Source organism: Microtus pennsylvanicus, chromosome 9 (genome assembly GCF_037038515.1).
Source record: "Microtus pennsylvanicus isolate mMicPen1 chromosome 9, mMicPen1.hap1, whole genome shotgun sequence".
Classification (NCBI taxonomy): Eukaryota; Metazoa; Chordata; class Mammalia; order Rodentia; family Cricetidae; genus Microtus; species Microtus pennsylvanicus.
In genome coordinates this window covers 5460410-5488169 of record NC_134587.1, presented here as the reverse complement: position 1 = coordinate 5488169, position 27760 = coordinate 5460410, and positions in this window count along the sequence as shown.

Sequence of the window (27760 nt, the reverse complement as noted above, 5' to 3'; positions counted from 1 at the left end):
TGTCAGAATGGGTCTCATCTCTGTTGGGTATTGTATTATATAGTTGATGATGTTGGTAATCACCAATAAAATACATACTCGGTGATATAAGTTTGTTTTGTTCATTGCTTGTAAAAGTCTTGACAAATACTAAATAATAAATAATACTTTGTTAAATGAGTAAGTGATGGCTGGTTGTTCATTTATCATCATTATTAACACAGCCGGGATAGATACACTGAAGGTGGTGTTGGGTTGGAGTATATCGTGAATAGATCCACTGATGTATTCATCCCATAGCATTTCATTGGTTCTTACAAAATACTAACAGCTGAGCCGGAGGCTTGAGGTATGGCAGTGAGCAAAACAATTCCTGTCCTTGTGGGATTTATATTCTTGCTGCAGGATAGGGGTATAAAAATGAACAATAATTAAATGATCCCGCAGTATGGAGAAAAGTGGAGTTCTTTTCTTAGGGAGTTCTAAGACAGTGTATAAGGAAGTGCCTTAGGCATGAAGCAGCTCTTGAGCTGAGACCCAGAGGACTCGAAGGACGGTAGGCCCAGTCATGCAGGGAGCATGGAAAACCCTGTCCAGACTAAGCAAAGCACAGGCAAGCAAGATCAGAGTCAGGAGAGAGGAAGCCAGGCAGGCTGCCATGGAAGAAATGAGCTGGTAGCAGAGAACGGACCCAAGGAGGGACCCAGGGAGGGGGATGCTGTGTTGGTTGGTCAGGGTGTGCCGGGTCATGCCGTGTGAGGAGCCAGATGGGAGCAAGCTTTCTCAGAGGCCCTAATGAAAGGACAAAGGGAGCTTTAGTTCTGTGTCCTTGTGTAAGAGTGAAGTTGGCAACATCAGTCTAGGACTGGGGCCAGTGTCTTAGAGGAGTCAAGGCTGAGGTTTCTGGGGCCCTGACTTTTCCTTCTGGGCTGTGACTATCAGTCCTTAAGCAGCTCTGTCTGTGATATCCCCTGCTCTTTCTATCAACATTGTCCGACTCTGCTCCCTCTGACCTTGGTGCTTCATTCCCTGGAAATAGTGTATATGATGCTGTACTTCTTTAAAAACATGCCTGGCATAGGTCATCAGCTTGTGCAAGACTTTCCGGTTCCAGCCTTCGCTTTTGTCTTTATTTCTCATCGTCTCTATTACTCGTTCCCAGCCCTCCCACCTTGCCATCTTGGACCCATCTTCCTGCGGCTCCAGGACAATGGCAGACCTAAGTGCTTACTGTGTGTGAGATGGCAGCCACTAGAATATCCCCCAAAGGGTCATATTTGGATAGACCTGAATCCCTACAGCTTGTCTGGTCCACGTGGCTGTGTGGGCCTGTGTCCGCTTCTCAGTGACGCTTGTCTGTCAGTGGTTCCCAGACTTTAGTTCTCCTGTGATGAAGTGGCTGCCTTCGTGAGTGTTTTTCACCCAGCATTTCAGTGGGATTAAAATACACTAACTAAATGCTCCTCTCCGCTGGGACTTCCAAGCCTAATTAGAAAACTCAGCACTAAGCCCCCCTTTGATGTTCGCTTCAAGAATCGCAATTTCTTCATAGAGTAGGGGTGACTCTCACTTGATCAGAAAGATGCTTATTTTCCAAGTTTACGCTCCCAGCTCCTCACCCCATGCTCGGTTCAGGAAAATGGCGAGCGCTGCCCAGTTGTCATGTGTACCTCCTTCTGAGGTGCAGCCTGGAGCTGGAGTCTCAACCATCAGCCCTATTAAGAGAAAAGCAGCACCTTTCTTTGAAACCTTACAATTATCAGGCTTCCCTGTGCATTAGAGTTAGGGATTTTTATTTAATGACTTTATAGAGATGCTTAATCTCACAGTGCTAGAATACTAATTACTGTACTCTGTTGCATTAGGAAAAACAGCAAATTACTCAAATTTTAATTATGATATTCAGCTTTAAACAAGTGTATAATAATTGACTTTGTGTGTAATAATTGATTTGTCATTTAGGCAGTAATTTTTTATGCAAATGGACTACTTTAAATGTGTGAACCAGTTATTATAAAATTAATTACTGAATATAATATCTTGGAGAACGGACGACCAAAGTTCTTCTAACTGGCTTCTCCATTCATGAGAAAGCTGGGTTTTCATTACAGCGATGAGATTTTTCACTCAAAGAAATTAAAGCACATTCTGCATGCCTGCTAAATGTGTTTTTCTTTGTCATTATTATTTTCAAGAATATCAGAAACACTTTTCCTCGAGGCTGTCCATCAGGAATTGTCAGTTACCCAAAAGCCAGATAAGCGTTTAAATTTTCCCCATTTTCCAGATGGAGAAATACTGTGAGCAAACGTTACGTATTTGGAAGATGCTCAATGTGTGCTACCACTGATAACAGTTAAGTCTAGATCCTTTTGTAAGACGGCCATATCTGTGTTGAATGTTTTTCAAGCTGTCTGTTCTAGCAGGGAGAGAAACCAGAGATGATACTGTGTAGTTATTCAGGTTCAAATGTGAAGGAGAAAGAGCCAAACACTCATGAACACTCACGGAAACTTTACATAGCTCATGGCTTCACCCAGGCAGGGTAGCCTAGCCACCACAGACCAACAAAACTTTTGAGAACTTCTCTCAAGTTTCATGGGAACTTCCACGAATCTATTGGTTACGTCCATATGGTATTATTGTTCTCCATCCCCAAGCTATCCTGTGAGGGAGTCTATCAACCCCTTCTTTTACAGCAATTTTCAAATGTAAGAACGACTCGGACTTGAGTTCTTAGAACTAATTGATCACAATTGAAGGGGAACACTGTGAGATTTTTTAATTTTCTGTAATACTACTCAGAAAGCATTCTTTTTCCTTTGTATAGTTCAGCATCCCACACTTATCAGGGAACCCATGAGGCAGGGTCTAGGTATTTCCTTTCCAGTGGACTCAAAGCATCTAGTTCACAGTGAGATACTCCCCAAATGCATTATCATCTGGATCCGAGTGAGATACTCCCCAAATGCATTATCATCTGGATCAGAGTGAGATACTCCCCAAATGCGTTATGTCCTCTATCATCACTAAGGACTAAATCTGCTGAGCCGTCAGTGCTAAAGGTGAGCAGTGTTTCAGGGAGTAACCATTTACTGCTGACACTAAAAACGCAGAGTACCTTTTCATAGAACTACATATAATTGACTTTTTTCAATGCTAAGTGAAATCACTCATAAAGGAATTTAAAAAAAAATATTAAATTACAGCTATCACACTAACAAGGGTTACTTTCAAAAGAAATTCCACTGAAATAAAAAATCACAAAGTAGTTCATAATATATGTAGTAAAAAAAATGCCTTGATTAAAAGCTATTTTACAATTCTGTGGCTTTCTATAATTTCTCTGATTCTCAGCCTTCCCCCCGTGAATCTGTCTCTTACACCACTCTCACGGAGACATTTCTCCCCCTTCAACTGATCTCCACAGAGCTGACAACTGTAATTCTTAGTCTTCTCATCTATGAAATGGGTTAGTCATAGACAACAGTGCTAAAGGGACTGATCACATAGTCAAGCGACCTGAGTTTGACCTGGCCTCCCTAGCACCTGCACACATGAATTACACACGTGCACACACAAAGCCATGCCTCACCCACACAGGACACCAGAACACAGATAAGAACACCAAGTCTGTACTGGTGGACAGTGACGTCACAGTGATACAACAGACCTGATAAGCACACATAAGTAGGAGTAAATAAATAGTACTGTTACTATCAATTTTATGAATTAGTAAGAAGACACGAATGCCACATAATAAACATATGACCTTCAGGAATGAGATCATTTTTTTCTTTTTTTATTTAAAGGATAATTATAGAAAACATCAAACTATTGACATTTTCTGTATTATCAGCAAATAGTATACAGGAAATATCCTAATGCATTAAAAAGAGCTGAGAAAGGTTATACAAGGAGGAAACAGATCTTAAATTCACTGAAGTGGGTTGTGTTCTTGCCATATAAGCTATTCTAGGCCAGTGGCCTCAGAGACTGTTGAACTTAGGTATAGTTTTGGGGAGATAGTCTGTTGTCACTTAGATCTGAGGTTTGCTCCATAAACCTCTGGTGATGAATCCAACTATTGACGTGATTGGGGCATGATGACTCCCACCGAATCAACAGATTAGCCCATTTCGATTAGATTGTGCTAGTTTGGTGCTATTACTGGGAGTTAGTGTAAACTTTCAAGGACAAAGCCTAGCTGTAGATAGTAGGTTTCTGGGGTGTGTTTTTGGGAGCTTCGTCTTATCCGGGCCTCCTTAATCTATCAGTCTGTTTCCTGGCCACCTGCTATGAGCAAGTTTTCTCCACCACACCCTTCCCCTTCAATGTTTCTGCTTTGCTGCTGGCTCCAAAGAATGAGCTGACTGTGGACTAAAGCCATGACCCACAACAAATCACTCCCCATGGAAGCTGTCTCTGCCTGCAGCTCGTGCAGTAATGGTAGTCATTTTATTTTCTCATAAAAGTTGCAGATTTCTTTGTTTTCCCCATTTTTGTGTGTATGGTGTATGCATGTGTATGTGTATAGATGCATGTGACTCCATATGTGTATTGTGGAGCTCAGAGATTGATGTGAGATATCATCTTCTATTCTTCTCCACCTTATGTTTGAGTCAATGTTCCTTACTGGGACTGGTTGAATTGGTTGACCTGGAATCCTCCAGGATCCTCTCATTTCCATGCCCTCAGTGCTGAGGCTACAGATGTGTGTGGCCACAGCTGATTTTACACTGGTCCCGGAGATCAGAACCAGGTCCTCATGCGTATACAACAAGCGTTTTACTTCTCAGGACAGCAGCTGGTTATTTGGATAACTGTTTGGATGATTGTTTGGATTAGCTGTTATCAGGAAAGCCGCTCTTATTTTTCTTTAATTTATGCAAAATAAATTATTCCTTATTCTAGACACTATCACTGTTTCTCTGCAACCTCTACCTAAAAGCTATGAAATGTAAAATTGTAGCTTTTGCTAGGTGGTGGTGGTGGTGAGCGCCTTCAATCCCAGCACTTGGGGAGGCAGAAGCAGGCAGATTTCTGAGTTTGCGGCCAGGCTGGTCTACAGAGTGAGTTCCAGGATACCCAGGACTGTTACACAGAGAAGCCCTGTCTTGAAAAGAAAAAAGAAAAAAATATAGTTTTCTTCTTACTAAAAATATACCGTGTGACATGGGGCATGGGGATGCTATAGCTTATGGCGAAAACCGTAAGGTACAAACATACAGCCTGTGAAATCTTCTCCTTTCGGTGTCAGCCCTCCAGGCATGCTTTTCTGAAGCATGAATTGAGCATTATTCACACGGTGTCACCTTTTTAGACTGCTGTCAGTCACCACGGAGCTGTTAACTGCTAATCACAAGAAAAGCTATTATACCCCTGCGTCTTCAAGGGCTCTTTGATGCCTAAAAAATGAAGGCTCAAATAGACAGGTGTCTACTCTGCTTATTGGGGACTTCTGACACATACTAGGGGAGCAAATAAGATTTCAGGAAGGAGTTTTCAGGTATTCTTAAACATGCCCAGCCTTCAAATAGTAATTATCATTGTATCGTATTTGTCTTCGGAAATATTTTGACACCCAGGATTTTATATGATTCTCACACTGACAGAGTACAATAGTTAGGTAAATATTATCATTATTCTCAACCAACAAATGCAAAAAGAAGGTTCTACAATATAGTGGATAATGCGTCTTTTCAAATGTATCTATTTAATGACTGATCCTGTGGAGATTATTAGGAATACTATCATTTGTATTAGCTGCTTTTCTGTTGCTTTGGTCAAACACTTTGACCAAGGGAACCTGTAGAAGAAAGAGTGTACTTTGGCTTACGGTTGCAGAGAACCGAGTTCATAATGCCAGGAAGGCATAGAGCAAACAGCAGATATGAAATTTGGAACAGGAAGCTGAGAGTTAACATCCTTAGCCATAAGTACCAAACAGAGATAGCAAACTAGAAGTGGTGGAGGGTTTTGATCTCAAAGCCTGTGCTTGCTTCAGCGGGACATACATCTTAAGGGCCAAGCCCATGCCATGCCTGCTAAATTTCCCAGTCAGTGTCTCTACCTTGGGATCAAGTCTTCAAGTATCTGAGTCTGGGGGGGGGGGATTTTCACTCAGAACACTACAGACAGTCGTTTTAGATACTGTAGTCATTGCTGCTTGGTGCTCTCCCTTATAATCCCCTAGGATCTATTTTTAAAATGGTTCCTGGACCTAAAGGTTTTTGTGCCTTGATTATTAATATCCTAATTAAAAAAATCTTTACTGGGCATGTGCAGTCTTCTTCCAATTGCTCTAATTTTTTAAAGATTTGTAAAAGTTATCTCTTTGTGAGTCTCTTTGTCCACACACTGTGCCTACAGAAGCCTAAGGAGGACACTGGATTCCCCTGGAACTGGGGTTACAGGTAGTTGTAAGCCACCTACTGTGGCTGCTGAGAACCAAACTCAGGTCCTGTGGAAGAGCAGCCTTCGCTCTTAACCACTAATTCATCTCTCCAGCCATCTTGACTGGCCTTCTTGCTGCTGCCATTGTCCCTTACTCTCCACAGAGCAGCACAAATAATTCTTTAAAAGGTAAATTAAATAGGACTCTGTCATTGATTTACTCAACAGTTGCCAACAGCTTCCCAATTGACAGAATAAAATTGAGACTCCTTATAGTGATAGGAAAACCTGTGGCTGATCTATATGGTTGATAGGCTGTATGCTGTACATTGATGAATCATTCTGAAGTGAAGGACAAATGAAGTAATCAAACCAAGTTTTTAATGACTAATGTATGAATATCTTTGTCTGAGTCTCATAGAGTAGGCCAAGTAGGCCAGCAGAGGCTCCTTACTCAGCACCTATGAACCTACAAGTCTTTTTTCCTATTATTCCTGCCATCCCAAGCCTACTTAATGCCCTTCACTGGGGCCAGGTCACATTGACCTTCCTGTTGTCCCGATGTCTCTACTCTCAGTACCACTGGAGCTGGCTCTTTGATTCTATGTGTGTAGGGGAAGGATATACTGATAAAGTTTAAGTCTTTATCAAATTTCTCACTTCCTGAGACCCGTGTACAAAGGTTATCACTAGCCAATCAAGGATGGAACTGTTTATGTAAATAACTCACAAAGGGTTTCTAGGAACAAAGGAATTACAGATGCCTGGGTAGACTAAGGGATATTCTGCAGACCCAGTGACAGAAAGGAAAAACGCAACACTGAATCCCTTCAGGAATCTGAGTCAGCAAGTGGGTTCCTACAGCATGCACAATGTCTTCAGAGCTCCATGGAATTGAGCCTCAATGGCCACATGAAGCGGCAGCCACAGGGAATCACAGTAGTAAGCTGATTAGGTCTCGTTCAAGCTGATTTGGGAAATAATCAGGAACAGACAATAGGAAGAATCACTTTGCACCAAAGTAACTGCTATAAACTTACTACTCAAAAGAACTTCAAAACATTGTGTTTGAAATGTATAGCCTTTTTAAAATACAAACTGTCATATTTAGGGCACTGTTTCACAGTTTCTTAGTTTGTTATGATGGAAGTGAAGAATACTGTATGAACCTAAATAGTCTGTGATCCTTAAGGTAGATATAGATAGAGACAGATAGATAACAGGTAGATAGATAGATAGATAGATAGATAGATAGATAGATAGATAGATAGATAGATAGATAGATGATATACAGACAGATAACAGATAGATAGATGATTGATAGATAACAAATAGATAGACAGATAGGTGAAAGACAGATAACAGATAGATAAGATAGACAGATAACATAGATAGATGATAGATAGATAGATAATTAATGATAGACAAAAGAAAGATAGATAGGTGAATCTACATTTATTTCTTTGACAGTGTGCATGTGTATGTGTTCATGTATGTGCATGAGTTTATGTTGTGTGGAGGCTCAAAGTTGATGAATATTGCTGTTTACCTTACTTTTTGAGACAGGGTCTCTAACTGAACCTGGAGTTTACTGAGTTAGCAAGGCTAGCTGGGCCAGGGACCTCTAAGGATCCTCCTGTCACTGTTTCCTTGGAGCTAGGTTTGCAGGTGTATGTGATATGATTATAACTATAAGATTATATAGAATACATACATAATCACACATTGTCAAGATACTCTTGGATTTCTGTCTATAAATCCTCTGTCCACTTAAACATGTTGTCTTCTTCACCTTTAGATAGTTTTATATTAGCTGTATTGTAGAATAAAAGGAAGACATTTGAAAATTGACGGTCTAAAGTAGACATTCTTGACATTAAGTGATAAATAAGAGAAAAGCATATAATCTATGTCTGCTTCTGCCTCGATTTCATCACCTAACATGCAGGGAAGGAAGAGAAGCCACATCCAAATTTTCAACACAGTTTTAAGGGATACTTTTGTAAAAGATTAAATAAAGGTGTGACAGAATCCAATTGTTTCCACTCATATTCCTTTGGTTCAAGAAAGGCATGCAAATCTTGTGAACTCAAGGAAAACATAGGTCTCCAAATACGCAGGGAAAGTTTAAGATAATTTATGCCGAAGCCCTGGTCCAAAGACCACAAGGAAACTGCTACTGCTCTTTCTCACACAAGGTTGGCTATTTGCTGTTCAAAAATATTTGCACAAGGGAGGGGGGGCATTTCGACAGAAACTCAAATGGAAAGGGTATTTGCATGGTTTCAGGACTGAAGGCAGTTAGTGGAAATTTTGAGGGCAGAAAATACTATCAGTGTCTGAGTAAAGAATATTTGAAATTCCCGAACTATGCGCGCTGAGAACCGAGTCCTTTAGAATGCATGAGCCATGCAGCCTTGTGTTTACTAAGTTCAGTCTGCAGTTTCCTTGCCCTGAAGCCTATTGTGAGGAATGACCTGATAATAAATCAGTGAAGCCTTGGTGTGTGCACAAATCAGTGTTTGGTGCTCTCATCTGGCTGAAGTGTCATAATCCCATTGTATTTCTCTTATAACAGAAAAGTGCACCTAGCAAGAGGCCATCAGCTTGAGGGAAGGGGAACATGGGAAGGGTTCAGGAGAAGATAGCTGGAGGAAGGAAAAGGAGCAGGGAGGTGATGTGATTCTAGTTTAATTAAGACAGTATTTAAAAACATATAACCAGACTTTTTGTATGCTTAAATGTTTTATTTAAAAACAAAGGAGTTTTTTTTTTTGTTGTTGTTTTGTTTTTCAAGACAGGGTTTCTCTGTGGCTTTGGAGCCTGTCCTGGAACTAGCTCTGTAGACCAGGCTGGCCTCGAACTCACAGAGATCCACCTGCCTCTGCCTCCCGAGTGCTGGGATTAAAGGCGTGCGCCACCACTGCCCGGCAACAAAGGAGCTTTTTATGATCTGTGAAAAACTAGTAGGTCACCTATAACAGCATTTTTAGAATGGATAGAAAAAATAATCAATCAGTGTGTATAGTGTCTGGGAGGAGAAAATAAAATCATGATCTGATAAATGAGTTAAACTGCCAGTCATTGGGGTCAATTTAAGACAACGAAAAGATGCTTTGAATTCATCCTAATTCCTGAAATGCACATCTCAGGAATGCTTCTAAAATGGTTGTTATGTGTTTCAGACACCTGAAGAATGGCTCAAACAGCACGAGACCTGAAAAGACATAGCGGCCAGTCATAGTTGTCTTGAAAGAGGTGGAGGAGGGGTAACTGAGTAATTGCTTTTTCAAAAGTACCTTGAGGGGGCTGGAGAGATGGCTCAGTGGTTAAGAGCACTGCCTGCTCTTCCAAGGGTTCGGAGTTCAATTCCCAGCAACCACATGGTGGCTCACAACCATCTTTAGTGAGGCCTGGTACCCTCTTCTGGCCTTCAGGCATACACACAGACAGAATATTGTATACATAATAATAAATAAATATATTTTTTAAAAAGTACCTTGAAATCACTAATCTTGCACAGAATTTGTGAAAGAACTGTTGTCTGAGGTTTTTCTGTCCCACTAGGTCTCCATAGTTTTTAAGTCCCAAAGAAATCACTTTGTAGAAGTCGACATTAGTTATAAACTGATTGGCCTAGTAGCTCCGACTTCTTATTAATTCTTATAACTTATATTAGCCCATTATTCTTGTCTATGTTGGCCATGTGGCCCAGTACCTTTTTCAGTGAGGCAGTCACATCTTGCTTCCTCTGAGGCTGGGTGACAGCTGCAGAATGCACTTCCCTCTTCCCAGCATTCTAATTTCCCTGCCTCTACTTCCTCCCTGGTCACCCCACCTAAATGGCCAATCAGCATTTATTTAAAATATGAGGGACAGGGTACAGACCATTGTCCCACAGCAACAAAGGATAAAAACCCTAAAGTTCTTTGTTCAGATCAGAAAGGATCTGCTTAAGCAATCAGACTACCTCCAGATAGCTGAGCCCAGTTCCAGGGACATCTTGAGATTCCCATTTAGTTCCCTAAAGCCAAGGTATCTGATTATAGAATTAGAATACTTGTTTCAAGAGACGGCCCCTCCAGTGACAAATGTCTGACTTTGTGTCTCATAGTAAACAGTGAAGAGCGATGAGACGGGGTGTCCCCAGGTGCCCTGGTGGCTCACGCTTGTGTAAAATCCTTGTTTTATTTTTCTGGAAGCTGTGTGTCTTCCGGAGACACACAGCCCCTGGTACTTCACATGTGTGTGTTTGTGTGCTTGCTTGCTCGTCTTCATCCCTTCTTGCAAGGTGAGTGGTACAGATCAGGGAAAGAGGACAGAGTAGAATGTTCTCAAGGGTGAGGTTGAACCCTTCACTGAAGATCAGAAATACTCCCTCTGTGTAACAGAGGTTCCATTAGCTCTTGCTTATCTCCCCTTGCCACCAGGGCTCTTTTTGATTATGCTGAGCCCCATCTGCAGAAGTTGCTGGAACTGTCTGAGGATCAATTAGTACACAGGGCACAGTTATCCATTTAAAAGTAAAATCCCCAGGACCTGAGCCTAAGAACGTTTATCTCACCTGTCCCTTCAATTCCAGAAACGCTGCAGTCCTCAGTGCATACTAGCCTCCCATGCAAACCCTTCACAAAGTCAGATGTCAACTAATGAGCTAAAACGTGGGGGCTTTTGTGGTTTTTTTGTTTGCTTGTTTGTTTTTGGTGTTGTTTTTTTCCCTCTGAAATTAATCTCATAGAATGGCACAGAACATCTGTTGGAGGGACTGTTTCATTTGCTAAGAACTTTCTGGTGAACATGTACTATGATTTTTTAATCTTTATAAGTATTGCTCTATGTGAGTATCATAAATAGCTGGCTTTCACCATTCACAGCTATGCCTAATATATATTGGCTTTTCGAGACAGGGTTTCTCTGTGTAGTTAGGTTTCCCAGAACTCTCTCTGTAGATCAGGCTGGCCTGGGTCTCAGAGTACTGGAATTAATGGCATGTGCCACCACTGCCCACCTGGCTAAGCCCACTGTATTTACCAGGGTACTTTCAAGGTGCCATAAACTCTGGCCAGTCTAAAACTGTACCAAATATGACTCTTGGCACATAGCTGACTAAGTCCTTCTATGCTTCTAGACTTTTCACTGAAGAATGGTTTCTTTAGAACATGTGTGGGTCTGATGTAGTTACTCCTCTGTGCTGGGGTTACTTTTGTTTTTGTTGGTTGTTTGGTTTTCAGTCGACTTGACTGGAGTCACCTAAGGAAAAGGATCCCCAGTGGAGAAATTGCCTCTGTCAGATTGCCTGTAGGCAAGTCTCTGGAGAGTATTTTCTTGATTAATGATTGATATGGGAAGGCCCATACTGATGGATATGCGAGGACCCACCCAGATGGATGGTGCCACCTCTGGCTGGGACCTAGGCTGTATAAAAACGCAGTCAAGCTATAGGAGCAAGCCAGTCAGGTAGTGTTCCCCATGGCCTCTACTTGAGGCCTGACTTCCCCATAATCTGTAAGATGAAATCAACCCTTTTCTTCCCGAGTTGCTTTGAGTCACGGTGTTTCTCATAATAGAAAGAGAGCTAGGAATGCTCCTCTTTGGAATAGTTCGTGTTGTGGTGACAACTTGAAAACCTACCAGGAACAGAATATTTCACAGAGGAAGGTGGTGGCAAAAGCAAAAAGCTGTCTCATTTTAGGGCAAATTACAAATGAATAATAAAAGCTCAACTCTTTTTCAAGTGGCCATGATTTCCAGCAAGTCCCATCTGGGCCATGAAGTGTGATATAAATGTGTGATATAAATGGTGATTCATCAAGAATATGGAAACGAAATATGTAAAGTTGTCATGATGGAATAGTCTCACCTGCCTTTTGTGGGATGTCGTTCATTTATTCAAATGGCACATGGTCCCATCTTTACAGAATTTTACACACACGCGTGCATGCATGCACGCACGCGCGCGCGCACACACACGCACAAAGAAAACACACACACAAACTGTTTGTGTAGGATGATATACAATGCCTGGCACATGGTTGGCCTTCATTAAATATTAAATGATGATGATGTACAAGCTGCTTCACTTGGAAAGTAAATACTGCCTCATTTTAAAAGGTCTTAATTTTTCATATGTGTAAGGGACCATACTCTGAATTTATAGCACTATTTTAAAATGATTTACTTTCAGGCACTAGTTTCATTGATGAGTTAATTGCCCTGGTTTTCAGTGTTGGTTCATAGCAGTCTGGAAAGGAAGCCTTGTCTCGTCATATCAAAGTATAGAAGGAGAAGAGCAGGAGGTGGATCCTGGGATTCTATCTGATTAGTCACACAGGGGACAATGTGAACAAGACCTAGGGCTTTTCTGAGATTGTGATAGATACCACTAGAGGAGGCCAGATAGGCTGGGATCTTGCCTTTGTCTCATTCCATGGAGGTAAACACAAAATAAAAATAAATAAATAAACAGACAAACAGTAGGATTTTAAAAAAAGAGAAAAAGAGGATCTTGCCGTGTCAGCAGAGCTGTGATTTATCTCACGTGATTTTACACCAGCCCTGAGCAGTCAGGCCACGGACACATACATTTTAGCTGGGGTGCCTCACGCCCATTCTTTCTTTAACTGTAAGAACACACTCATAGGAGCGTCCCATCACACAGGAAATTCTTGGTACTCAGGTTTTAGCTCACACTTCTTCTCTTCTTAAGCAGCATACAGCAAAACCCGGGCAGTTATTGCAGGAGACACGGAAAGTAAAAAGAAAGCACGACTCTTGGGAGTCTGCCAAACCGGGCAGCCCCTGGGAACGAACTCCACCATTTCTACTTGGCTGCCCACTGGCCAGACATGACATAATTTGAGATTTCACCACAAGCTCAGTTTTCCCAGCCTTTCTGTGCTGTCCTTGCCAGTGTTTAATTGTCAAGTCTTTGCCTGTGGACTCGCCAGCTCTGTCCATACTCAAGAAGTGATGTCCATATCAAACTCTTCATTCTTAGAAGTTGCGAGGGATCCATTTTGCCGAATAAATGAACTCATGCTGGCCAGACCCAGATGGACAGATAGCGTGGCCATAAACTCATGTTAGTTCCGGTGTGTGTTGTGTGTGTGTGTTGTGTGTGTGTCAGGGGGTCACAAACCATATTTTGTCATTGTCTTGTTGTTGCTACTGGTTTTTGGTCTGGTTTTTTTTTTTTTGTTTTTATTTCTGTCTTTTGTCTTTTCATAGCATAGAATGTTTATGATTTAATCATGCAGAGCAAAGTGAAGATAATCCACTTTCCTAAGAAAAACAGGAGAGGGCATAGCTTTAACACAACGTTAAAGTAGGCAATTAAATTTTTCTAACAAATAGATAACAAAACCCACTCAAAATTTAGAGATGTAGTAAAACTCAAATTGTAGCAACTGTACTTTGTTTCAAAAAAAGATAAAACTATTTTATTTAAACTTTGTATTAAACTATGTATTTTCTTCTTTTTTTTTGCTTTTTTCCCCTTATTGCTTTTTATTTCCTTCCTTCCTTCCTTTCTTGTTTCCTTCCTACCTTCTTCTTTCTTATGACAAAATCTCACTGTTTAGCTCTGACTGACTTGGAACTCACTATGTAGACCAGGCTTGCTTTGGAACTATGGCAATCCTCCTGCCTCTGTTTTTTGAGTGCTGGGATTTAAAGTATGCATCATCACATCTGGTTCAGACCGTGTGCTTCAGTGCCCACCATCTTCTAGCTGGGATTCCACTCACTGCTTGGGATGGTTTATGGCTCAAGGGTACAGCACTTGCCCACATGCTCAAGACTCTGGGCTCGATAACCAGCATTGTTTAAAAATAAAAAGGCATTGCTCCTGACTGGAAGCTCACATCTAGAATAATCACACACCGACTCAGCAGCTGTGACGACGAGGAAAGCATTCTGTGTGACAGACAGAATGATAAAACAATTCCCCTAGTCCACTCCCTCATACTCGTACTGACTTCACTATTTAATTACATCCAGGAACCAGAGAGATATCCTTGGGGGTTGCCAGAACATGCTTAAGCTGTCAGTACAAAGCCAGGGCTCCCCAGGGCAAAGGAAATGCATATAACCCGGAGTTGAACAGACTTCACCCTTAAACTTCTTTAAGTGGGGTTTGCTGTCTGCAGGATGATGATCTTCCATGTTGCATAGATACCTTCCTCTTATCCAGGATGGTCAAGTGAATTGTATTCTTTCCCAAGAGGACATAGCTAGAAAATCATAATGGCTTTGGAGTCCTGCAGCAGTGAAGAAGATACAGAAAGGTGGAACTTAACAATGACTTCCAAGTGATGGCCTGAACCCCGGTCTCCAGCGACACTACCTTCCCGGATGAAGAAGACGCCTCATTGTTTCTTCCTCCTGTTCTTCCTCTTTATTGTGTTCCTTCTCCTCCCTTTCCCCTTTCCTCTCGAGTGTTTTGTTACACAGGTTCATCTGGCAGTATCTGGACAGTGTCTATGAATGGTCTAATCTGGCCAAAATGAACCAGAAATCACAGTCCAAAAATGTCTAACCCTGTATCAAGACTTGCCTCCCAGATACACCAAAGAGAGAAGAGTCAAGGTTAATCGTACAGGCTGTATTTGGCAACTGAGGGCTTAAGCAGCTGTAGCTGCTGAGACCGAAACCTGCTACTCTGGGAACAAGGAAAGAAGTGGGAGTGGGATGAGTCCTCCTGGACCTCTCTTCTTGCCCGTCCACCAGTACAGCATGCACCAGGCCCTGGGCTTTGATCCTCAGTAGAAACAGGATGCTCTTTTCCTCAGCCACCCGGAGGAGCATGCAGCTGTTAATAGTGATTCCCAGGCTGTACACTTTATGTACTTGTGCTGTGATAAATGGCCAAGAAACTCTTCCTTGGCCATTTTTATTGCACTTATGACTCTTTTGTTTGATCTTTCCTATTTAGGCACCTTTTACAGAGCAATATACAGATAGATGACTTATTATTCTCCAACAGTTTTTTCCCATGTGTGCAGTGAAGTGCTTGGATACAGGATATAAACTTAGCGTGGATATTACATAGCTTGCCTTCATGCTACAGTGCTCCCTGCAATGCTTCACTGCTCACCATTGGCTTATTTGTGGGACGTTTTATGAATCCTGCATCCACATACAGCCTAGTAGGCTAGAAATTTCCCTCTTTCATCCCTATTCCATCTTTTCTTCTGTTAACATTTTGTATTAACTCTGTTTTGTATGCCAACAACTCCCTAAGGAGAAAAACAGATTACTGATATTGTAAAGTGGACAGAAAATGGTCTCTGAATAGGAAACAAACCTATGTGAATCACACATAATTTGTTACTAAATTCAGGATGTGCTTCCTAAACTTTCTGACTTTCACACATAAAACACATGTAAATAAAAAGAACTTTGTGTGACTGTTCAGGCAGTGAGATGTCTCTCTCAATTTTAGAGTTTGGGAAGTTGCTTACAATGAACTTCCTAAATGCTTAAGTAATATTATATCCTTCTAGGATCTTTATGGAGTTTAAGACAGATAGTTATAGCTATATTTATCCTTAGTTATGATAAAAGATAAATTAGACATGAAACTTTAGACTCACAAAGATAAAATAAATAAGAGAAACTTTTCTGTAATTTTTCCAGATGCAAATAACTGTAATCTTGCTTAATAACTGTTTTGTTACATGTAATTTTACTATGTTAAAGTTAAAACCTTCCTTTTTATTTAGACAAAAAAAGGGAAATGATGTGGGATTCCCCTCGGTTTGCTGTGAATATGTTTTATTATCATTGGTTAATCAAGACTCTGCTTTGACCTATGGCAGAGCAGAGTATAGCAAGGCAGGAAATCCAAGCAGAGATAGAGGAGGAAAGAAGGCAGAGTCAGGCAGACACCATGTAGCTGCCAAAGAAAAAAGATGACAGAATCTTACCGGTAAGCCACAGCCTTGTGACAAAATATAGATTAATAGAAATAGGTTAATTTAATATGTAAGAGCTAGCTAGAAATAGGCCTGAGCCATTGGTCAAATAGTGTTGTAATTAAAAAATAAGTAAATGTATATGAGAAAGTTCATATAATATAGAGACTTGGGATTACATATAATGTATTATTAAGTATTTAATAAATGACAATTTGCTGGAAAGAAAAATCTAAGTTTGCGTTTACTTAGCTATGAAGGGAGCCCCAATTTCACTACTTTTTGTGGATGCTGGGAGATCAGATAAATGTGTGCTTAGCACAGAACCTAAAACAGGGTGTTAACTGCTTTTGTTGTTAATTAATTCCGCAATAAGGATTGCTTCTCAGAAACATTTCTGCTCTTCCCTCTCTTACGTTCCACCTTTCTCCTTATAACAGTCCTAACATAGGGATCTTCTTGTACCAAACTCAAGGGTCCCAGCACTCGGGAGGCAGAGGCAGGCGGATCTCTGTGAGTTCGAGACCAGCCTGGTCTACAAGAGCTAGTTCCAGGACAGGCTCCAAAACCACAGAGAAACCCTGTCTCGAAAAAAAAAAAAACCAAAACAAAACATAAGCATCATATCAATTATTCATAAAGAAGTGAATTGTATGTCACCTGGTAAAAATAAAGGAGATAAAGGAAAAGAACAAAGAAAAAAACGTCCTGCATACTGGAACCAAGTTTCAGTACTTTAGTACAGTAGTACCCCTTTCTTCAGTTTTTCTTCCTGTGGTTCCATGGCCAACAAGGTGGAAAATCCGAATTGGAAGGTTCTAGAAGTAAACAGTTTATAATTTTTCAATTCTGTTATGTTTTGGGTAGCAGAATGAAATCTCATGCCCTGCTAGTTATCCCTTTTTCTCATATACCCATCCTGGGTGTGTTATCCTCCCGCTAATCACCTACCTGGTGGCTCTCTTGAATGGTATGATCTCACAATGCTTGTGTTTAAGAAAAACATTTTGTACTCAATAATGGCTTCAATGCACATGAGGTGAAAATATCCAGAAATTCAAACATCCAAAATGAAGACATATAATGTTCCTGGCAATTAAAAAGGGGGGGAAGTTCTCAATTAGAAAAGAAATAAACTATATGCTGAGGTTTCTAAAGTGTTTGGCATAATTTGGCAAGAGATTCTTATACAGAATATTGCTATATTTTTAGGTAATGTTAGCATCTTACTATGCTTACTTTATAAATTATAGCTTCTTACTGGTAAGTATGTATAGAAATAAACAAAACAGTACACATACTGCTTAGTACCACGGTGACTTCAGTCACCCACTGGCAGTTTTGAACTAAACTCACCATGAATAAATGGGGCTCCTGCACAGAGAAGTTCCAGGGAGCTTTTCATAGTCATTTTTATAAAACTCACAAAAAATGTATAAAATCATCTTTTCTAAAATTGTCTCATTCCAAGATGAATAGGGTCCAATGCACAATGCTTGTCTTTTGTCTTGAAAATCTTCACACTGTACCCATGCTTCTACAACACAACTAAATTTGCTATCATTTAACAAGGTAGATATTCCCATAATAGTTAGGAATTGCCTTATCACTTTCTCCACCCTTTTCTACTTCTCATTTCTCTTTTCTTTCTGTAGTCGTTTCCCTGTCTCTCAATATTGTAGACAGACTACTAGGTTTCCTCCAAAACTGCTCTGTAATGTGTTGTCGTTAGAAGGTGGAGCCCATGGGAGTGGTTCGGTCATCATGACTGAGTTTCCTTAGTCGGGCCTGTGATCTGAAAGAGAACACCCCCTCTACCCTCCCTCCCATCCCATACCCCTGCCCCGAGGTTCCTTGTCTTTCCCGTATGAATAGAGACAGGAACAGTTTGGTCAGGTATGAACTACAAGTCAAGCTGTCACCAGACAATGACTCTGTCAGCACTTTGCCCTTGGAAGAAGCCTGGGAAGTAAATTTCTGTGTCTAAGCCATCCAGTCTACTGCATTATTATAGTAGCTGTGTAATAGCTGGAGGCACTCCATTTGTATATTCCCATCCTTCTCCTTCCTTCCTTTCCTTTCAGTTTTATTAGCCCATCACTGTTTTGAGACAGTTTTACAGGCATCTCCATCATCTCTTCTCTACACTGATGATTAATTCAAAGGAAAGCTTTGATATCTGACTGATGCCAGCATTTTCCCCAGCACTCAGCACCACTTCCTGCACATCTGCATCTTTTGGTTCAGCATCATACTTTGCATGGGACATTCTACTTTTTGTGCTTAGTTCTGATGTGCATTCTTGTTTCAGGAGGATCTCAGGTTTCCTCTTTCAACAGGTGTTGAGTGTGTGAGGTTGTCTCACCAGCTAGTTACAGCTTCTGAGAAACTAGTGTACCGGGGGTGTTGATACATTGAGAACTTGGTTTTCTCATCGTGATAGAATGCAGGTCTTAAAGGAAGATACGGAGAAGGCTCAGTAGATGGCACTCTGAATAGATTATGCTTATAGTTTGATTCTAGTCATGTTCTTTCTGCAGTTGATCCTCAAGACTTTCTATGAATGTTTACAGTCATGCAAGATGTTTCCAATGTACTGTGAGTCTATTCAGTTTACCCACCACTGTTTCTTTGGTTTGAAATGAAATACTCTCTCTAGTGAGCAAACTGGACATGTATTCTGTTTGGAAATAAACATATTCTTTAGAGGGGTTATAAAGGAATGGGAGGAGTTAGGTAGAGGAAGGAGAAGGGCATGGGAAAAAGATTAGAAGAAAGATGGAAGGACACAATCAATTCATGCTATACACATATATGGAAGCATCATGGTGAGGTCAGGAAATAGGCACAATTTTGTGTCAGTAATGATAAGAAAAAGGGGTTCTGCCATCCTGTGGGAAGCAACATTGCAGCGTGCAAGTTGAATGGTGTGCGGATAAGAGAAATGGGCAGGGACTGTGTCTGCTGGCTGAAAGTACCTCCTCTGAATGGCCTTGCAGCGAGCCCTGGGTTGCAGAGTGACTTAATAAATACTGAGAATTCAGTAATTAAGAAAGTATAAAAACATTTTCCAGTTATTGCTGCTAAAAGGAATGATTAAAAATAAACATTTGGAAGACTACTCTGTCACTGACTGCCTGAGACATGGCACGCAACTTACTCTTCATGCCTTGAAGCAAGAAAGAGTCCGTCCCCGATATAGCTGAGGAGGATGTCAGATTACATGAATGAATATGCATGAAATCCTTGCAGCCTTGAAAGAGATGACATGGAGATGGCAGATTCCGGAGCTGTTAGTCATTTACTAAGAAGTTATAAGAGATACTCTTTCCTTTTTAAATTACTAAATGTCTAGGCCACAAAACTTAAAATACATGTAAGAGAAGGATAGAAACAGTAATTTGTAATCTTGAGGCTCCCAGTGCTTCCTTTGCCATTCTGTCTCACTGCTATTCTAAAGTAACAATGTTACATTGCAGCTCTGAAGCTCCGAGTAGAGTCATTGTGAAGGCTTGAGTTACTCCAGCTCATGTTTTTCCTTTATACAGAATTTTTTTCTTTGTGGTTAGAGGCCAAATTACATCTCTTGGGGACAAGATGACATTAGTCTGCCTTCTTGGGTGAGCTTTTTGTACTTCACAAAAAAGAGAATGAGAAGAAGACAAAGTTCGTGCTATGGAGGAATTAGTCTTTTCCAGAGATTGGACACATTTCAGCCTGGATAAGGCCGATGGAATTAGAGCAATAGGCATATGGCAGGCCACATCACTAAGAGATCATTTATTTGAGCTTTATACTGAAATTAGCAAATATCCTTAGAAAAATCATCAAAGGAGAAGTGATTTCTGGAAATCACTTCTCTCCTGAATCTCACTCCCCAGCACTTTGGGAGAAGATTGGCAGGCTCATTGTTGAAGACGGTAAGCAACGTAGTGCACAGGGATGGCCGATTGAGCGGTGCCTCTGGTGTGTGAGGCAGGGTTTTCTGGAGGAGAGAAACCCCATTGTAAGAAGGGATCTGAGATTGGCTCATGTGATCTGAGGCTGCATGCTTCCAATATGGCCATCTGTATGCTGGGGCCTGAGAAATGAGTAGTTACTAAGTTCAAGACTCTAGAAGCCTTAGGATAAGAGGATCAGTGGTGAAGCTCCAATGTGAGCGTGGAGGTTTGGAGACTCCATGAAGACAGCTGGTGCAAATCTACATTCAAAAATCTTTAAAATGTAGAGGTCTGATGTCTGTGGGCCACGTCAATTGCCCAAATGTGACCTCTCTAAAACAATGGAGCCTGCATGACATAGAAAAATTGATTCTTCTGAGTTTCCTTTTATCCAAGGCTCCAGCCTGTTAGGCACTGCTCCTCACATTCAGGGTGGGTAGTTCTTCCTTGTTTTACTAACCCACATAAGAATCATTTCTGGAAACACCCTTACAGACAAACCTAGAGTCATACTTGACCAATATTTTCATTGCCCTCAAGCAAACCACGTTGACAACCAACACGAATGAGCACAGATTACAAGCAAAGGCAATGGCAGAGTCCCGGAGCTAGAGAACAGTGTGTAGTCACTGAGCTAGGGGACTGAGAGTCGTGTTGACTCTTTGGATAGGTGGGAGTGTGAAGAGATTTGTTGACGAGAGCTATGAACTTGGATTTCCTGTCTACAACTACAGAAGTAAGATTTGCTTTACTATCTTCTCAAGCATTCACCCTCAAGTGAAATCACTGAAAAGTACCACATGTGAGAAGAGGGAGGAGTTAAACTCACAGCCTTGTTTGACTAGGTATTATTGTATCAAGGAATTCAGCTTTCTCACAAGAAAGCACTAAGACAAATATCAATGAAGTCATTACGTGAGGTTTTTGGAAAACACGAAGCAAGGATTGCTTCCTTCAAACTCTCAAAGGCATAGGAATTGAATATTTGCATTTTAACAAGAATCCACAATGACCTTGACACAACATAACATCCCAGTTTCCCCCAGAGTATTGTAAGAAAGAAATACAACCCAAACTATCCAATTCATTGTGGTTATTTACTCTATCGAATGTCTTGGGAAATGTTCTTTCCTCTTCCAGTGTATATGCAAGAAAACAGGGAGAAAAATGGGGATGAGGGGAAGGGAGAGGAGAGGACAGGAGATGCAGAGGGAAAGAAAGAGCAAAGACCCACACTCTTCAAATGAAGCTGGATAAAGCTGTTCTCCACATACCCATCATCTAATCAGTAGAACATCATCGCAGTAGGGTGTGGAAGAGTCCCTTTAAGGGAAACTTAAATTCCTAGGGGAAGTACCAATTTTATTGTTACATGCAAATTCTACCGTTTTAGAAGAGCTCAAAATATAGTTCTTTTTCTATGTTTAGACTGTAAATATTGCTCAGCTGTTAGAATCCCTCATCGCATGCTACCAGCCCTTCCACAGACTTCTGCTGTATTTGTACTTACACCAGGAAATGGTTTTGTAATGTCGTCCTAGGTACGGTGAGCATAACTGATTAACAAGGAATGGGCAGTAAAGCTCGTTTTGGAGTCTTTTGGTTTTAATCAGAAAACCACAGGAAGATAATTAAGAGATGTGGAAAATTAAGTGAATCTCATAACCCAGAGTATGATCTGAAATAAAAAATTTTCATCACAGAGCAATTGCTTTCCATGACTTAAAGGCAGAAATATAAAGCCTGATGATTATTTGAGCACATCACACTGACAGTGCTTAACATAGATTCAACGTATTGAACATCTGTTCAGCTGCAATCAGAAGGAGCTGCTCTTGAAAACATGTTTTATATGTTTTAGATTGCTTTATAATATCTAGTGACTCCGTGTTTACTACACATAACCACCTATGTGAAGACTCAACAGTGTTACAGGGGCACAGGTTTCAGATAAAACACACAACAAGAGTCAATGGTTATAAAACCTGCATTAGTTTCCATTAGTGTTGTAATGGAGCAAGGCAAGATGATTTTAAGTTAATAGAGAAAAATGTTTTTAGAAATCACTAGAGTTTATATAAGTTCTGGTGCTGTAGAAAAAGAATTTTGGAAGTTTAAAAAGTGGAGAAAGATTCATATTCACAGCTTTGTCATAACACGATTAGAAGGGACAGATTGACTCTGAATATTAAACAACCAATCCGTTATCGAGAATACGAACAGTGTGAGAAGAAAAGACTCATGGATAGTTGCTGAGTTTTTGTAACACGGATTGGATCATCCGTGTTTAGTTTGCCCCTTTCAATTGAGTAGTGAAATGGAAAATGTGATAAAAAAAATTTCTAGGAAAAAATAATTAGGAATTAACGAACAAAAATTGGGAAATTTGTGCCAAGTGCTTGAAGAATACATCCAAGGAAAGGGGCATCAATACCCTAATCATTATGGGAGATGTAAGTTCAAAAGCCCTCACCATTCTCCCTTTCTTCATACCATCCCCTGTTCCCTAGCTTAGCAGCCTGTGGCAATATTAATGAGTTACACAATTAGGCAAAGCGCTGGTGTACAGCTATAGTCTTCTTGCAGCAAGACAAAGTGGGCAATGCCACGTGCATGAAATGGAAGTTGGAGCAGAACGCTAGCACATAAAAATAAGAGGATTTAAAGGAACAAGGAACTAAATAAATAAAGAAAACAAACTAATAAAACTTAGCAACACTAATAAAAGCATCCTCAAGAAATATTTGTCTTTTGGGGCAAACAGACAAACAAAAAATGTTGTTAGGGCAGAGAAAAATAGAGGTTTGAATATATACATCTATGCATGCATATGAAAAAAGTTATAGATAGCATAAATATCCAACAATGAAAGGAAAAGAAAAGGTGGGGTAGGGGGAAAAGGGGACATTTAGAGTAGCCTATCAAAGAAAAATAAGAAAGAGAACTGGAAGAAAACCCATGAACCAAAGTCAAGAGGGCCCAAGGCTATCAAATTTTCTGTTTATTAACACGGGTAACTGAAAATCATTCTTATGTATGGAATGGTCTAGAACAATCTTAGAGGAGGGTGAAAGGAAAGTCGTTCAAGTAATATGTTCCTCTAGTCAAGGTAGAAAAGATAGAAATGAGAAACAATGATAAGAAAACTGTTGAGCTAAAATCAATAGAACATAAAAAGTTTTATAACTATGACACATTTTTCTTTATTAAATAGCAATCAAATCATTTATAGCAAAATTTTCTGTAGTTTTGTAGAAGTCTGTTATAGTCTCTCTAGGTGCTGATGAGGCTGTGTTCTTTGAAGATAGGGGAAGATTCCCTGTCCTTGAGTGTGCCTTAAGTCCAATTACATAGTTGTTGGTTACCATCAAGATATGATTGCCAGTATTGTTCCTTCGTGGATATCTTGCCTTTGTTGTCGTCTGTAGGTATCACAGCTGCAGATAGGATTATCTAGGACTATGAAAGCTCGATCACAGAAAGGAGTCTTTCGGCTAGAGCTGGCTTTTTTTTCCTGAGCCCTGTGTTTGAAGTACACAATATCTTAGCAATAGGGGTTTGCCTTCAGCCTCTAAGAGAGTAATGCCAATAGCATGTGTTGCTTAGAGTTTTAGTTGGACTATACTGGCCAACAACTTACCTGGAGGTTTCTAACACCTGTTACTAAGGTCAGAGAATCTGTGATCATCTATCACATATATATATCCAACACACACATATATAAATATAAGATAAAATACTATTGCTTGAGATCCTATCTAATCCTATCTAACATCCCTTGTTTGTCCATCCTGATTTTAAAAGGAATAAAAACAAATGGTTTGGTATGTTAATAGACAAATGAATAAAGGAAACCCAAGAGAGCCCATATTTGTGTTGGCAGAGGTGGGGTTGTCATAGGAAGTTAAATGCAAAAAGAAAGGTGGTGTGATAATTCTTAAATTTTCAAATGACTTTGTTTGTTCTGCATTTGAAGCACTAAGCCATGATTTTTTAATACTGTGTATAATTTAAAGTCATAAAAGTATATATGAATATAAAGTATATCCACATTGTGCATATTTATATGTAAGCATATAAGTTATCAAGGAAGAGCTAGGCTTCCACTCAGAAGCTGTCACTGGAAAAACTTTTCTTCATATGTTGTTGCTCAAAAGGCTGAACTAAGAGGAATGTAGATATAGATAGTAATGCTTGAAAATTTGCTTTCACTAAAACTCTGGCTTCTTTTCCAGTGATGAAAGAGAAATAGGATTATAGTAGATATTTCCAATCCATCTTGAAAAAGCAGTGTTAATAGATGTCTGTTAAAGACAATTATTTGTAACCTATGTGTGTTGATGTTTCTGTTGGATCTTGATTTATCAGCGTTTGAAAGGTAGTTATTCCTTCCTGATGTCTGAAAAACCAGTAGGAACAAGTCGCTGTGAGAAGTCCTAAGGCAGAAATGAAGACCCTGTTTTCATGCTTGCTTCTAACACATACATGGAAAAATCTGTGAAGTTATTTCAAAATTATATATTTTGATCAGAGTAGAGAAGATGTTTGTATTTTAAAGTAGCTATGCGAGGAAAACAGCTCTCGAGTTCTGTTAAACTTGAAGCTCATTTTAAGGACAACATGAATTCTTGGGATCATTTGGAGTCCTGACCTCCAGCTGCTCTTTCCTAGATCTTTACTTTCCTTCTGATTTGAGTTACTGAAAGCTGTGTCAAAGTTGTTTACCAGCTCTGCTTCACGAGCACATGTTGCCTTGCCTTGAGGATCAGAGGATAAGGTTTTCACCTGTTGGCCCACCTGACTGTGTTGGGTATATGAGCCTCTGTGGTGCTATTGAATAGAGGGCTTCTTACCAGTGACTAGAGGTCCATGTCTCTGTCTCTCTGTGTGTCTCTGTATGTTTCAACCTCCAGCCCCTTGCCCGAAAGCTCACAAACTGTATGGAAGTGCATAGAGCGCAGACAGGCATTGTGCGCTGCAATGAACGATTTCCCAAATTGGGGAACCCTAAGAAATTTGGTTGATGAGTGAGAAAAGTTTTATGTGAAGAAAAAAAGAAACCTAAGAAAACTTACTTTGTGTTATGCTTTAAGCTAATGTAGCGTGTTTGGTGCTAGGGAGGAACTTTAGGGACTTGGACACTGGGTAACCAACCATTCCACTCCTGAGCCAGAGCCTCAACATTTTTATTTATTTATTTATTTATTTGTTTGTTTGTTTATTTATTTATTTTTTTACTTATGTATCTGGCTAGGATCACAGGCCTTAAACTTGTGCTTTGCGTCCCTCAGCTTCACGATGGGCTGGAATTATAGGCCTGTGCCAACACGCACAGTTTCTAACTATCTCTTTCTATGGTGGATCCATTCTTTGCATTTATAGATCTCAGAGGGCAAAACTCTTGCAATTTCTGGTCTTTCTAGGTTAGGACCAGGAAGCTTTCTACAGAGAGCAGTATAGTGAACACTGAGGCTTTCTGGGCCTTCCAATCACTGTAACAAATACTCCACTCAGACACTGGAAAATAAGACCGGTTACAGGCAAGGTTTGTGCATGAAGAATGTCTGTGGGCTGTTCTAGATTCTACCTTAGGGATTCCCTTCAGTGAGTATAGGCTGAAGCCAGTGTCGGATTCCCCTGGAGCCTGAGGTAGAGCATTTTTGAGCTCCCAACATGAGTGCTGGGAACCAAACTCTGATCCTTCGGAAGAGCAGTAAATGCTCTTGGTTCCTGAGACATCTCGCCAGCACCCTAAGAATGTTCCATTGAATTTTTGTTTTGTTTGTTTTTGTTCTTGTATGTTTTCTCCAGATAGGGCTTCTCTGTGTATCTTTGGAGCCTGTCCTGGAACTCACTCTGTAGTCCAGACCGGTCTTGAAGTCACAGAGATCCACCTGCCTCTGTTGTGGTTAAAGGCATGTGCCACCACAACCTGGCCTTCATTGAATGTTAATAGCCAGAATAAACCACAATTATGAAGAAGGAAAATTAATTATAAATATTGAAACAAAATTATAGGCAAGGTTTGCTAGTTCAGATCAAATTCATCTATTCAAGTGAGTGTCTGTAAGAAATGTATAGAAACATATAACATATTGCATTGGTTGTATCTACAGTAGAACTTTATCTATTTTCTTTTTGAGATTATAATGTAATTACATTCTTCTTTTCTCTTTCCTCTTTCAAAACCCTTCCATATACCCATCCTTGCTCTGTAATTCTATAGTAATAATTGAAATTCTTCTCACTTTCTATGAAATCATTTTTCTTACTTGTTACTTATTTATAGTAACCTATCTCAAACTCTCAATGCTCCCACCTTGGCTTCTAATATGCTGGATTGCAGGGAGGCAATACCACGCCTGTGTGAGATTGGTATTTTTAAATTTCAACATATGAGCAAGAACAGATGGCATTTGTCTTTCCATGCCTGGCTTATTGCACTTAAGGTAATGTCTCAATGAAATTACTGTTAGTGTTTCTTTTCATAAAGAAATCATAAATGTTTAAGGAGTCAAATACACTAATGACCTTTATTTGATCTTTTTACATTGTATATGCAGTGGGAATGTCGTGCTACACTTCATTAACTATTTACAAATAATTACTGTTTCACTTTAAAACAAAATTTAAAAATGATGAAAAGTTGGATTTTTGCCAGAAGAACAAGGACAGTATATAAAAAAATTAAGTGAGATACAAGAAACACATAAAAAGAGCCTCATGGAGAAGGGGTGACCTTGCTTCCCTAGTCACCTGGATAGGGCTTCCTCACACCAGATTCTCAGAGAAATCATCAGTAGCCGCGTTTTCAGTTCTAAGAATCGTGTTCTCCTTTCTCTATTCGGAATATTCTAAGCTCAAGAGAGGCTCATTTTCACTCAACAACCACAACACAGATAGAAGAATAAGCACACAATTTTAGAAACAAAGAATCAGGACCACAAGGCAGGCAAACAGCCTTTTAGCAAAATTTTGATTTTATTAATTTGGATATTCTTTTTTCATCTTTTAATTAGTTTGCATTAGGGCTTGTCTGTCTTGCTGATTTTCTCAAAGAACCAAATCATTGTTTCATTGATTCTTTGTTCTGTTTCTATTTTATTGATTTCAGACCTCAGTTTGATCATCTTTTGCCATCTGCTTCTCTTGGGTGTGCGTGCATCTTTTCGTTCTAGAGTTTTCAGGTGTGCTGTTAAGTGGCTGGTTTGAGACTGCTCCAATTATTTTACATAGGCACTTAGTGCTATTAATTTTCCTCTTAGCAGTTTTTTCATTGTGTTCAATAAGTCTGGGCGTGCTCTGTATTCATTTTCATTGACTTCTAGAATGTCTTTGACTGCTTTTTTTTCTTTATGTCTTGAACCATTTTCATTCAGTAGAGAGTTTAGTTTCCATAAGTTTGTAAGCTTTCTGTTGTTTCTTTTTATTGATGATATCCAGCTTTAATCCATGGTAGTTAGATAGGATTCAGTGGGTTATTTCAAGTTTCTTATATCTATTGAGACTTGCTTTGTTTCAAGTATGTTG